The 13401-nt window shown below is 41.7% G+C and overlaps 1 pseudogene; it reads left to right on the top strand.

Moving 5' to 3' along the window:
- Positions 1-1060: 1060 nt before the first annotated feature.
- On the top strand, positions 1061-2643 carry LOC119329877 (annotated as a pseudogene).
- Positions 2644-13401: the final 10758 nt, after the last annotated feature.

The raw sequence follows: 13401 nt of genomic DNA, 5'->3' as shown, positions 1-13401 counted from the left end.
ATCAATGGGTTGTATGTAAGTTAGTGGGTGTATGTTGCATAAATTACCATGCTATTTACACTTAAATTTTCTGGGTATATTTCTGCAACCTTTTTCGCCTATGGTTAAAAGTTATCAATGTGTTTATATGTAAGTTATCAGGTCTATTGTGTATAAATTATCATCTAATTTACACATAAATTACCGGGTATGTTTCAACAACTTTTGGTGACTGGATAAAAAGTTATCAATTTGTTTGGATGTACATTATCATGTCTACAATGCATAAATTGTTATGATATTAACACAAAAATTTGCTGGGGATGTTTCAACAAAAGAAATCTCTGGGTGAAAGTTAACATGTTGTTTGTATGTAATTACACAAGAGTTGTCGAGGGTACGTTTAGAACAAAAAAAATCTCATTCCACAATTACCATGGTGTTTATACGTAAATTATCAGATGTATGTTTCAATAAAAAAATCCAAGACAAGAAAATTATGACGTCTGGGCTAAGTAAGTTATCAGGTCTATTGTACGTCTATACCAAGTTATTTATACATGAGTTACCGGGTGTGTTTTTCAAGAAAAAAAAATCTCCGGCTCAAAAGTTACCACGTTTCGGCTAAGTAAGTTATCAGCACTGCATGTGCAAATTATCACGATATTAACACAGTAGTTACCGGGGGTATGTTTTCAACAGAAGAAAAATCCGTTTAAAGTTAACACCCTTTTTGCATGTAAGTTGTTGGATTTGCGATGCGTAAATTATCATGCTATTCACAACAGAAAGTTGCGAAGAATGTTTTAACAAGTTTTTAAGGGTCAAAGTTATGACATGAGGACTTAGATTTGATTCTCACTCACCGCAACAATTTTTGTTCATTTAAAATCTGTGAAAAATATGGTAGAACGTATGAGATGCAGGCCTTAGTTTTTCTCAGAAAAATCATTCGAGGGCAGCGACTCGATCCATGTTGAAGGGGAGCAGAATCAACTTTTACAAATGTACAAAATCAACTTAAATACTAATCAACCACAACAACTACTTAGTAGATGGTTACTACACTACGTTTCCACTCATGAGGTCAAGGGAGCGAATCCTAGTTCTGTCATTTTTTGGCTTAGCGAGCGCGGAGAATAAAAATGACGGGAGCGGTATTGGGCCTGAATCTCGCCAAGCGAATGTGGGCGTGCGGGGAGGGAAAGGAGCGAATCCGACCAAGCGGGAATCATTCGTCTCTGTCGCTAATGTCGAGTTGACAGGAAGTAAGCTTTCTGGATATCAATATGCAGGTCTGATGTACTACCGTGGATGGTATCACTTCTTCTACCAGCATAACCCACATGGCGTGGTGTGGGGCCATGCCGTGTCCCGTGACATGTTCCACTGGCACCACCTATCCTTCGCCATGGTCCCCAACCGCTGGTACGACATCAACGACGTCTTCACGAGCCCCGCCACCGTGCTACCCGATGGCAAGGTCATCTTGCTTTACGCACGGAACTCCAACAACTCCACGCAGGTCTAGTGTCTAGCCCACCCCAATGACCCTCTCCTCCGCAACTGCACCAAGCACCCTACAAACCCTGTAATTCTCCCGCCATCCGGCGTCCACGAGTATGACTTTCGCGACCACACCACCGCCTGGTTTGAGAATTCCGACAAGACGTGGCGCACCATCATCGGGTCCAAGGACAACCATGTCCATGCCGACATCGCCTTCATGTACAAGACAAAAGGTTTCATCAAGTACGAGCTGATCCCCGGCTAGTATGGATGATGAAAGGCATGACAACTATGCTTTGGGGAGGTACAACAAGACGACTAATAGGTGGACGTCATTGGAACCGGAGGCGGATGAGATTGGCTGAGGTACAACTGGGGAAAGCTTTTTGCGTCCACAACATTCTATGATTCGTCCAAGCAGCGGGAAGTGTTGTGGGGTATGTCGGTGAGACCGACTCCAAGAGGAGTAACGTCACCAAGGGCTGGGCATCCCTCCAGGTACGTTTAGTAAGCATAGATATGATTGTTTTGTTTTACCTTGCATTTATCATCAATAGTTCCACTCCTGCATTATGCATGCTTGACAGATAGATGATACATCATGTGTCGCCATTATTACTTAAATAAGAATCATTGGAGTCATGTGTTTTTAAATTATTGATGTTAATGTGCATTCCTAATGAGGGATTGGATTGGTGACTTACCTATTCAGTCACTTTGGCACTGGCCATTCGAAAAATGATCGATGGACTTGCCTATCTTAACTATTGAACTTTTTTTTTGAAAATTAGCTTAACTATTGAACTAACTAGTTAATGATGTATGATTGCGGCAGATAATTCCAAGAACCATGACACTTGACGAGAAGACCCGAACGAACCTCCTGCAATGGCCGGTGGAAGAGATTGACACCCTTCGTCGCAATTCCATGGACTTCAGCAACATCACACTAGACACTGACTCCGTCTCCCCCACCTCCGCCAAGCTGATCAACTCGACATTGAGGTGTCACTCCGCCTCAACGCTTCTGCCATCTCCGCCCTCAACGAGGCCGATGTCAGCTCCAACTGCAGCAGCGGCAGCGGTGCTGCCAACCACGGCGCGCTCGGTCCCTTCGGCATCCTCGTCCTCAGCAATATTAGCCAGAGCGAATGACCTCATTTACAACCACATCGCCTACTTTCAAAACATCCGCAGATGGACCCGCAGAAAGTGACAGGCCTGCCCTCGAATGGCCCCATTTACAACCATACCTACTTTGAAACATCAACTACATGCATGTCGATCATCGTGGCCAAACAATGAGTAGTGCACACAAATACAAATAATTCATATTTAAGAATACATAATCGAACAATAGTGCAAGCATAAAAATTGTTCATAGTGCATAGTTGAAAAATTAAAAGCAAACTTTACTGATTTCTAGCATGGATTCATATATGCTCCACAAGATCAATCAGAAGTAGCATATGCACTGGTTGAGCTGCAGTTATCAATAAAGTTGGCAATATGCTCGCCCTCTTGTTTCGGGAGGCGGACCTGAACACCGGGCTTCTCAAAATCATGCGTGCGGGCTTCCCCTTCACCCTCATCGCCGGCAATTGAATAATTTTTGATTGCTCCATGCTATATTATCTACTGTTTTGGACATTATTGGGCTTTATTATCCACTTTTATATTATTTTTGGGACTAACCTATTAACCGGAGGCCCAGCCCAGAATTCCTGTTTTTTGCCTGTTTTAGGGTTTCGAAGAAAAGGAATATCAAGCGGAGTCCAAACGGAATGAAACCTTCGGGAACGTGATTTTCTCAACAAACAAGACCCAGGAGACTTGGACCCTACATCAAGACACAAAAGAGGAGGCCATGAGGTAGGGGGCACGCCCTCCACCCTCGTGGCCCCCCTGTTGCTCCACCGACGTACTCCTTCCTCCTATATATACCTATGTACCCCCAAATGATCAGATACGGAGCCAAAACCCTAATTCCACCGCCGCAACTTTCTGTATCCACGAGATCCCATCTTGGGGCCTATTCCGGAGCTCCGCCGGAGGGGGCATCGATCATGGAGGGCTTCTACATCAACACCATAACACCTCCGATGAAGTGTGAGTAGTTCACCTCAGACCTACGGGTCCATAGTTAGTAGCTAGATGGCTTCTTCTCTCTTTTTGGATCTCAATACAATGTTCTCCCCCTCTCTTGTGGAGATGTATTCGATGTAATGTTCTTTTTGCGGTGTGTTTGTTGAGGCTGATGAATTGTGGGTTTATGATCAAGTCTATCTATGAACAATATTTGTATCTTCTCTAAATTCTTTTATGTATGATTGGTTATCTTTGCAAGTCTCTTCGAATTATCAGTTTGGTTTGTCCTACTAGATTAATCTTTCTTGCAATGGGAGAAGTGCTTAGCTTTGGGTTCAATCTTGCAGTGTCCTTTCCCGGTGACAGTAAGGGAAGCAAGGCACGTATTGTATTGTTGCCATCGAGGATAACAAGATGGGGTTTTCTTCATATTGCATGAGTCTATCCCTCTACATCATGTCATCTTTCTTAAGGCGTTACTCTGTTTTCATTAACTTAATACTCTAGATGCATGCTGGATAGCGGTCGATGAGTGGAGTAATAGTAGTAGATGCAGGCAGGAGTCGGTCTACTTGTCTCGGACGTGATGCCTATATACATGATCATACCTAGATATTCTGATAACTATGCTCAATTCTGTCAATTGCTCAACAGTAATTTGTTCACCCACCATAGAATACTTATGCTCTCGAGAGAAGCCACTAGTGAAACCTATGGCCCCCGGGTCTATCTTCATCATATTAATCTCTCAATACTTAGTTATTTCCTTTGCTTTTTTTACTTTGCTTTTATTTTACTTCGCATCTTTATCACAAAAATATCAAAAATATTATCGTATCATATCTATCAGATCTCACTCTCGTAAGTGGCCGTGTAGGGATTGACAACCCCTTATCGCGTTGGTTGCGAGGATTTATTTGTTTTGTGCAGGTGCGAGGGACTCACGCGTAGCCTCCTACTGGATTGATACCTTGGTTCTAAAAAACTGAGGGAAATACTTACGCTACTTTGCTGCATCATCCCTTCCTCTTCGGGGAAAACCAACGCAGTGCTCAAGAGGTAGCAAGAAGGTTTTCTGGCGCCGTTGCCGGGGAGGTCTACGCAAAAGTCAATATACCAAGTACCCATCACATACCCTTATCTCCCGCATTACATTATTTGCCATTTGCCTCTCGTTTTCCTCTCCCCACTTCACCCTTGCCATTTTATTCTCCCTCTCTCTCTCTCTATCCTCCCTCTCTTTCTCTATTTGCCTGTTTTTGCCCGCTTGCTTTTTGTTTGCTTGTGTTTTAGTTTGCTTGCTTGTCACGATGGCTCAAGATAACACTAAATTGTGTGACTTCACCAATACCAACAATAATGATTTTATTAGCACTCCGATTGCTCCTGTTACCTATGCTGAATCTTGTGAAATTAATACTGCTTGGCTGAATCTTGTCATGAAAGATCCGTTTTCCGGCCTTCCAAGTGAAGATGCCGCTACCCATCTAAATAGCTTCATTGATTTGTGTGATATGCAAAACAAGAAAGATGTGGTAATGATATTGTTAAATTGAAGCTATTTCCTTTTTCGCTTAGAGATCGTGCTAAAGCTTGGTTTTCGTCTTTGCCTAAAAATAGTATTGATTCATGGAACAAGTGCAAAGATGCTTTTATCTCTAAGTATTTTCCTCCTGCTAAGATCATCTCTCTTAGAAACGATACTTTGAATTTTAAGCAACTTGATCATGAACATGTTGCACAAGCTTGGGAGAGAATGAAACTAATGATACGTAATTGCCCTACTCATGGTTTAAATTTGTGGATGATTATACAATTTTTTTATGCCGGATTGAATTTTGCTTCTAGTAATCTTTTAGATTCGGCTGCGGGAGGCACTTTTATGGAAATCACTTTAGGAGAAGCTACTAAACTCCTAGATAATATTATGGTTAATTATTCTCAATGGCATACTAAAAGATCTACTAATAAAAAGGTGCATGCGATAGAAGAAATTAATGTTTTGAGTGGAAAGATGAATGAAATTATGACATTATTTGCTAGTAAGAGTGTTTCTTCCGATCCTAATGATTTGCCCGTGTCTACTTTGATTGAGAATAATAATGAATCTATGGATGTGAATTTTGTTGGTAGGAACAATTTTGGTAACAACGCATATAGAGGAAATTTTAATCCTAGGCCTTATCCTAGTAATCCCTCTAATAATTATGGTAATTCCTACAACAATTTTTATGGAAATTATAATAAGATGCCCTCTGATTTTGAATCGAATATTAAAGAATTTATTACTTCGCAAAAGAGTTTCAATGCTATGATTGAAGAAAAATTTCTTAAGATTGATGAGTTGGCTAGGAACGTTGATAGGATTTCTCTTGATGTTGATTCTTTGAAACTTAGATCTATTCCACCTAAGCATGATATCAATGAGTCTCTCAAAGCCATGAGAATTTCCATTGATGAGTGCAAAGAAAGAACCGCTAGGATGCGTGCTAAGAAAGATGCCTTTATAAGAGCGTGTTCTTCTAGTTCCTATGAAAATAAAGATGGAGATCTAAAAGTTATTGATGTGTCCCCTATTAAATCTTTGTTTTGAAATATGAATCTTGATAATGATGGGACTGAATATGATCCACCTTTACCTAGAAGGCGTTCCAAGAATTCGAATTTTTTTGATCTTGATGCTAAAATTGATAAAAGTGGGATTGAAGAAATTAAAACCCTAGATGTTGCTAAACCCACTATTATGGATTTCAAGGAATTTAACTATGAAAATTGCTCTTTGATTGATTGTATTTCCTTGTTGCAATCCGTGCTAAATTCTCCTCACGCTTATAGTCAAAATAAAGCGTTTACTAAACATATCGTTGATGCCTTGATGCAATCTTATGAAGAAAAACTTGAATTGGAAGTTTCTATCCCTAGAAAACTCTATGATGAGTGGGAACCAACTATTAAAATTAAAATTAAAGATCATGAATGCTATGCTTTATGTGACTTGGGTGCTAGTGTTTCCACGATTCCAAAGACTTTGTGTGATTTGTTAGGTTTCCGTGATTTTGATGATTGCTCTCTAAACTTGCACCTTGCGGATTCCACTATTAAGAAACCTATGGGAAGAATTAATGATGTTCTTATTGTTGCAAATAGGAATTATGTGCCCGTAGATTTTGTTGTTCTTGACATAGATTGCAATCCTTCATGTCCTATTATTCTTGGTAGACCTTTCCTTAGAACGATTGGTGCAATTATTGATATGAAGGAAGGAAATATTAGATTCCAATTTCAATTAAGGAAAGGCATGGAACACTTTCCTAGAAAGAAAATTAAATTACCTTATGAATCTATTATGAGAGCCACTTATGGATTGCCTACCAAAGATGGCAATACCTAGATCTATCCTTGCTTGTTATGACTAGTTGGTGCGTTAAACGATAGCGCTTGTTGGGAGGCAACCCAATTTTATTTTTATTCCTTGCCTTTTCCTCCTGTTTAGTAATAAATAATTTATCTAGCCTCTGTTTAGGTTGTGTTTTTTGTGTTTAGTTAGTGTTTGTGCCAAGTAGAACCGTTGGGAAGACTGGGGGAAAGTCTTGTTACACTTGCTGTAAAAAACAGAATCTTTAGCGCTCACGAGAACTGCTGCCATTTTTATTTGGAAAGTGCTATTCGGTTAATTCGTTTGCATATGATTAATAGATAAATTCCACACGTCCAGCAATTTATTTTAGAATTTTGGGGTTCCAGATCTTAAGCTAGCTACAGATTACTACAGACTGTTCTGTTTTTGACAGATTCTGTTTTTCGTGTGTTGTTTGCTTATTTTGATGAATCTATGGCTAGTAAAATAGTTTATAAACCATAGAGAAGTTGGAATACAGTAGGTTTGGCACCAATATAAATAAAGAATGAGTTAATTACAATACCTTGAAGTGGTCTTTTGTTTTCTTTCGCTAACGGAGCTCACGAGATTTTCTACTTTGAGTTTTGTGTTGTGAAGTTTTCAAGTTTTGGGTAAAGATTTGATGGATTATGGAACAAGGAGTGGCAAGAGCCTAAGCTTGGGGATGCCCATGGCACCCTAATGATAATCTAAGGACACCTAAAATACAAATCTTGGGGATGCCCCGGAAGGCATCCCCTCTTTCGTCTACTTCTATCGGTAACTTTACTTGGAGCTATATTTTTATTCACCACATGATATGTGTTTTGCTTGGAGCGTCTTGTATGATTTGATTCTTTACTTTTAGTTTTCCACAATCATCCTTGCTGTACACACCTTTTGAGAGAGCCATACATGATTTGGAATTTGTTAGAATACTCTATGTGCTTCGCTTATATCTTTTGTGTTATATAGTTTTGCTCTAGTACTTCACTTATATCTTTTAGAGCACGATGGTGGATTTGTTTTAGAGAAACTATTGATCTCTCATGCTTCACTTAGAATATTTTGAGAGTCTTAAATAGCATGGTAATTTGCTTAAAATCCTAATATGCTAGGTATTCAAGATTAGTAAAATTTTCTTATGAGTGTTTTGAATACTAAGAGAAGTTTGATGCTTCATGATTGTTTTGAGATATGGAGGTAATAATATCAAAGTCGTGCTAGTTGAGTAGTTGTGAAATTGAGAAATGCTTGTGTTGAAATTTGCAAGTCCCGTAGCATGCACGTATGGTAAACATTATGTAACAAATTTGAAACATGAGGTGTTATTTGATTGTCCTCCTTATGAGTGGCGGTCGGGGACGAGCGATGGTCTTTTCCTACCAATCTACCCCCCTAGGAGCATGTGAGTAGTGCCGAGGTTTTTGATGACTTGTAGATTTTTGCAATAAGTATGTGAGTTCTTTATGACTAACGTTGAGTCCATGGATTATATGCACTCTCACCCTTCCATCCTTGCTAGCCTCTTCGCTATCGTCCATTGCCCTTTCTCACATTGAGAGTTGGCGCAAACTTTGCCGGTGCATCCAAACCCCGTGATACGATACGCTCTTTCACACATAAACCTCCTTATATCTTCCTCAAAACAGCCACCACACCTACCTGTTATGGCATTTCCATAGCCATTCTGAGATATATTGCCATGCAACTTTCCACCATTCCGTTTATCATGACACATTCATTATTGTCATATTTCTTAGCATGATCATGTAGTTGACATAGTATTTGTGGCAAAGCAACCGTTCATAATTCTTTCATACATGTCACTCTTGGTCCATTGCATATCTCGGTACACCGCCGGACGCATTCATATAGAGTCATCTTTTGTTCTAGTATCGAGTTGTAATCATTGAGTTGTATATAAATAGAAGTGTGATGATCATCATTTTCTAGAGAATTGTCCCAAGTGAGGAATTAGAAAAAAAGGGAGAGAAAGGACATATATAAAAAAAGAAAGGCCAAAAAAATGAGAGAAAAAGAGAGAAGGGACAATGTTACTATCCTTTGCCACACTTGTGCTTCAAAGTAGCACCGTAATCTTCATGATAGAGAGTCTCTTATTTTGTCACTTTCATATACTAATGGGAATTTTCATTATAGAACTTGGCTTGTATATTCCAACAATGGGCCTCCTCAAGTTCCCTAGGTCTTCGTGAGCAAGCAAGTTGGATGCACACCCACTTAGTTTCTTTTGTTGAGCTTTCATACATTTATAGCTCTAGTGCATCCATTGCATGGTAATCCCTACTCCTTGCATCAACATCAATCGGTGGGCATCTCCATAGCCCATTGATTAGCTTCGTTGATGTGAGACTTTCTCCTTTTTGTCTTCTCCACATAACCCCCTCACTATATTCTATTCCACCAATAGTGCTATGTCCATGGCTCGTGCTCATATATTGCGTGAAAGTTTATAGGTTTGAGATTACTAAAGTATGAAACAATTGCTTGGCTTGTCATCGGGGTTGTGCATGATGAGAGCATTCTTGTGTGACGAAAATGGAGCATGACTAAACTATATGATTTTGTAGGGATGGACTTTGTTTGGCCATGTTATTTTGAGAAGACATAATTGCTTTGTTAGTATGCTTGAAGTATTATTATTTTTATGTCAATATGAACTTTTGTCTTGAATCTTTCGGATGTGAATATTCATACCACAATTAAGAAGAATTACATTAAAATTATGCCAAGTAGCACTCCGCATCAAAAATTATGTTTTTATCATTTACCTACTCGAGGACGAGCAGGAATTAAGCTTGGGGATGCTTGATATGTCTCCAACGTATCTATAATTTTTGATTGCTCCATGCTATATTATCTACTGTTTTGGACTTTATTGGGCTTTATTATCCACTTTTATATTATTTTTGGGACTAACCTATTAACCGGAGGCTCAGCCCAGAATTGCTGTTTTTTGCCTGTTTTAGGGTTTCGAAGAAAAGGAATATATAACGGAGTCCAAACGGAATGAAACCTTCGGGAACGTGATTTTCTCATCGAATACAACTTAGGAGACTTGGAACCTACGCCAAGGCACGTAACAGGAGGCCACGAGGTAGGGGGCGCGCCCTACCATACTAGGCGCGCCCCCCACCCTCGTGGGCCCCCTGTTGCTCCACCGACGTACTTCTTCCTCCTATATATACCCATGATACGTCCATTTTGCATCATGCTTTTATATCGATATTTATTGCATTATGGGCTGTTATTTCACATTATGTCACAATACTTATGGCTATTCTCTCTTATTTTATAAGGTTTACATAAGGAGGGAGAATGCCAGTAGCTGGAATTCTGGGCTGGAAAAGGAGCAAATATTAGACACCTATTCTGCACAACTCCAAAAGTCCTGAAACTCCACGGAATACCTTATAATAAATAACGAAAAATCCTCGCCAAAGATGAAGACCAGGGGGCCCACACCCTTTCCACGAGGGTGGGGGGCGCGCCCCCCTAGGGCGCACCCCCCTACCTCGTGGGCCCCCTGGTGGCTCTCCGATGACCATCTTCTCCTATATGAAGTCTTTCGTCGAGAAAAAATAAGAAGCAACCTTTTGGGACGAAACTCCGCCTCCACGAGGCGGAACCTTGGCGGATCCAATCTAGAGCTCCGGCAGAGCTGTCTTTTCTCCCGGAGGGTGAAATCATTGCCATCGTCATCACCAATGCTCCTCTCATCGGGAGAGGGCAATCTCCATCAACATCTTCATCAACACCATCTCATCTCAAAACCCTAGTTCATCTATTATATCCAATTCTTGTCTCCAAGTTCGGGATTGGTGCTAGTAGGTTGCTAGTAGTGTTAATTACTCCTTGTAGTTGATGCTAGTTGGTTTAATTGGTGGAAGATCATATGTTCAGATCCTTTATGCATATTATTACCCCTCTGATTATGAACATGTTTATGCTTTGTGAGTAGTTACTTTTGTTCCCGAGGACATGGGAGAAGTCTTGCTATTAGTAGTCATGTGAATTTGGTATTCGTTCGATATTTTGATGAGATGTATCTTGTCTAGCCTCTAATGGTGTTATGTGAACGTCGACTACATAACACTTCACCATTATTTGGGCCTAGAGGAAGGCATTGGGAAGTAATAAGTAGATGATGGGTTGCTAGAGTGACAGAAGCTTAAACCCTAGTTTATGCGTTGTTTCGTAAGGGGCTGATTTGGTTCCATATGTTTCATGCTATGGTTAGGTTAACCTTAATACTTTTGTTGTAGTTGCGGATGCTTGCAATAGAGGTTAATCATAAGTGGGATGCATGTTCAAGTAAGAACAGCACCCAAGCACCGGTCCACCCACATGTCAAATTATCAAAGTACCAAACGCGAATCATATGAACATGATGAAAACTAGCTTGACGATATTCCCATGTGTCCTCGGGAGCACTTTTCCTTATATAAGATTTTGTCCAGGCTTGTCCTTTGCTACAAAAAGGATTGGGCCACCTTGCTGCACTTTATTTACTTTTGTTACTTGTTACTCGTTAAAAATGATCTTATCACAAAATTATCTGTTACCACTTATGTCAGTACTTGCAGAGAATACCTTGCTGAAAACCGCTTATCATTTCCTTCTGCTCCTCGTTGGGTTCGACACTCTTACTTATCGAAAGGACTACTGTCGGTGTCAAAACCGGCGGATCTCGGGTAGGGGGTCCCGAACTGTGCGTCTAGGCTGGATGGTAACAGGAGGCAGGGGACACGATGTTTTACCCAGGTTCGGGCCCTCTTGATGGAGGTAAAACCCTACGTCCTGCTTGATTAATATTGATGATATGGGTAGTACAAGAGTAGATCTACCACGAGATTGGAGAGGCTAAACCCTAGAAGCTAGCCCATGGTATGATTGCATGTTGTGGTTGTTGTCCTACGGACTAAAACCCTTCGGTTTATATAGACACCGGAGAGGGTTAGGGTTACACAAGGTCGGTTACAAAGGAGGAGATATCCATATCCGTATTGCCTAGCTTGCCTTCCATGCCAAGTAGAGTCCCATCCGGACACGAGACGAAGTCTTCAATCTTGTATCTTCATAGTCCAACAGTCCGGCCAAAGGATATAGTCCAGCTGTCCGGAGACCCCCTAATCCAGGACTCCCACAGTAGCCCCTGAACCAGGCTTCAATGATGATGAGTCCGACGCGCAGTATTGTCTTCGGCATTGCACGGCGGGTTCCTTCTCCGAATACATCACAGAAGAATTTGAATACAAGGATAGTGTCCAACCCTGCAAAATAAGTTCCACATTCCACCGTAGAGAGAATAATATTTTCGCAGATCTAATTTGCTGGCTTGTTTTGGCAGCATGACGTTATGTCATGGCCTGGTGATTATTCGAACCGTTTCCTTTAACCAGCCCCGCACATAACGCGAGGTAGCTTTTCGACACATCTTGTCAAAGCAGAGATCGTGTCCCCTTATTACGGGATTCTCATCAATACGGGCATGGGTAACCCAACCGCGCCATCAATTACGGCGCTTGGGGGATAAGCGAGTTTTACCAAGCAAGTGGGGACGCTTAGCTTCGTCCACCCATATAAAGGGATGAGGATTCACCTTTCTATCCACGCCTTCTTCCTCCTTCGCTAGTCCGTTTTCGCACACTCGAACTCTAGCGCCCAAGTCCGCTCTTTCCACCTCAACCTTCTCCAACCATGTCCGGAGCGGGAGGCAGGTGGATGGTCTCCTCCGTCACGGAGGGAGACATCACGAAGCTGCGCGGAGCCGGATACTTAGCCGCGAACATCGCGCATCGGCTGCCCGCTGCGGGGCAGATCGTCCCTACCCCGGAACCTCACAAGAGGGTAGTTTTCCTTCACCACTTCCTGCGCGGACTAGGATTTCCCCTCCATCCATTCGTCCGTGGTCTCATGTTCTACTACGGGCTGGACTTTCATGATTTGGCCCCGAACTTCATCCTCAACATTTCGGCATTCATTGTCGTGTGTGAGGCTTTCCTCCGCATCCGGCCCCACTTCGGCATGTGGTTAAAGACCTTCAATATCAAGCCGAAGGTAGTACGAGGCCAACAATCAGAATGGGGCGGAGCCATGGTGGGCAAGATGCCCAACATCACATGGCTCGAAGGCTCCTTCATGGAGACAATAAAGGGATGGCAATCGGCGTGGTTCTACATCACCGAGCCGCGCGACGCCAAATGGGCGGCAGCCCCTGAGTCTCGATCTGGATTCCCAACACGGCTCACTTCCTGGAAAGATAAGGGCTTGTCGTGGGGTTCATCGGTGGAGCTGGATGGACTCCAGAAATGTATCCGGAACATGGCGAGCAAGAAGCTCAAGCTTGTCAACATAGTCCAAGTTATGCTCATCCGCCGGATCCTCCCGTGTCATAAACGGGATTTTACCTTGTGGGAGTT

This window comes from Triticum dicoccoides, chromosome 7A, assembly GCF_002162155.2.
Source record: "Triticum dicoccoides isolate Atlit2015 ecotype Zavitan chromosome 7A, WEW_v2.0, whole genome shotgun sequence".
NCBI lineage: Eukaryota > Viridiplantae > Streptophyta > Magnoliopsida > Poales > Poaceae > Triticum > Triticum dicoccoides.
This window is presented reverse-complemented; position numbering and strand designations above follow the sequence as displayed.